Consider the following 1,927-nt stretch of genomic DNA (forward strand, 5'->3'; position numbering starts at 1 on the left):
GCAGGAGGCTAGCCTCAGCAACTTAGAAAGGCCTATAAAATAAAAAAGGCCTTTTAAATAAAAATTTAAAAGGACTGGGGATACAGCTGGGTTCAATACCCAGCACCAAAAAACAAAAACAAAAAACCCAACAGCAAACCCCAAACACCACGGGCTTTGGGATTGGGCAGAGCTGGGTTAAAATCCCTCCTTTGCTCTTTTGTAGCTTTGTGATCATGGCCAAGTTTCTTGATGGTGGAAGGCCTGGGCTTGCTTATCTACAACACAGGGGTGCACACAGCGTCTGTCCTGTGGATTGTGAAGGAAAAGTGCTGTCTGTGGCGTTCAGAGTCCAGGATCTGGCAGGGCTGTGAGGAGGGAGAGACTGGCCGTGAAGGCCTGGGCACAAAAGGCCAGCTACTGATGAGGGAGGTGGCCCTGGGCAGAGGCCCAACCAACATCCCATCCACTTACTCTCCCCTTGGGACACCTTACCATTTGGAGTGACAACCCCAGGAAGGAGGAGAGACCTGTCACTCCTTCTGACACTCAGTGTGTGTGCCCTGCAGTCAGCTGCTGGCAGGGCCAGGTCCAGAAGCCCGGCTGGCTTGAGACCTGCAGAGCAGGGATGGACAGGCCCCACCTAGACCAGCCAACCAGGCCCATCTCCGCTGACCTTGACCTTGGGGGTGGAGAATCCTGCTCTTTGAGAGGCCTGATCTCATGGTGTCCCTGGGGAAGGGGTGCCTCTGCTTGGGTTTTCAAGGACGTTGACTTTCTTAGTTCTTAAATAATCAGAGACCCAGAAAGCAGATGCCACTGACCTGGCTGCAGATCACGCAGGAGGCAGCAGAGGCCAGGCCCTGGGGCTCTTATGCACTTGACACTTTATTGCAACCAGTGGCCTCAGTTTCCTCAGTGCTTCCGAGCATGACCTAGGAGACAAATGCCAGGCACGTAGTACATGCTTACTTAGTAAAAACAAGCTCTCGTTAGGGATGCAGCAGCCCCCGGGGAAGGGACATGCTGGTGGGCCACAGCAGCCCTATGCTCCAGACCCTTGCTCCCCTCCCTCCTGATGGACCTTGGATAGAGTTCACAGGCTCTTTCTCCTCTCAACACACGAAACACAAATAGCTTCTACGTTCCCAGGTTCTTGGGAGCCTGGCAGGGTAGAAATAGGTTGGGATGGGGAATCAGAGGATTAGTGACTAATCTCTCTGTTTCCTCATCTGTAAAATGGGGACAAGAAAGAGCCATTCTACCCATGCCTATAGAGTTCTCTGTGCACAGCAATGAACTCCTATCTGGACTTCCTGTCCTGTGTGGTAGCATTCATAAGAGCCCTGTCTCGGGAAGCTTTGGTCATGTCCTAAGGGTGGGCTTCATGGAAGTCTAGCTGAAGCACTAGCCACAGGGCATCTTGGTGTTCCATGTACTGCTTTTTGGCTTCTGGTGAGTGCGCCCGAAGAAACATAGGTCAATACCGCCCTCTGGTGGTATTCTCATTAATAGCAGGAACCAGAGGGACCCGGAAATTACAAGGCCCACTAAAGGTTTGAGGGTGGGAGACAGGGCAAGAGATTTACACTGGCCTGGCCCGTACCCACAATCAAGAGTACTTCAAGGAGGAAGCAAGCCTTAGAGAAAAAGACCTTTTCTCTGCTGCAATGGACATAGTGAGAGACATTTGAATCGGGGGGCTGTCTAAGGCAGCCATGTAGCTGCAGGACAGAACGGATCTGAATGCTCTTCCTGCAGCTGTGTTGTCTGAGTGCCTTGATCTCGTGTACTGATTTTTTTTGTATTGGGGATTGAATCCAGGGTTGCTTTTCCACCGAGCTACACCCCCAACCCTTTTTATTTTTTGAGACAGAGCCTCACAAAGTTGCTGAGGCTGGCCTTAGACTTAGGATCCACCTGTGTCAGCCTCCCAAGTCACTGGGAT

Source organism: Marmota marmota, unplaced genomic scaffold, assembly GCF_001458135.2.
Source record: "Marmota marmota marmota unplaced genomic scaffold, marMar, whole genome shotgun sequence".
Taxonomy (NCBI): Eukaryota; Metazoa; Chordata; class Mammalia; order Rodentia; family Sciuridae; genus Marmota; species Marmota marmota.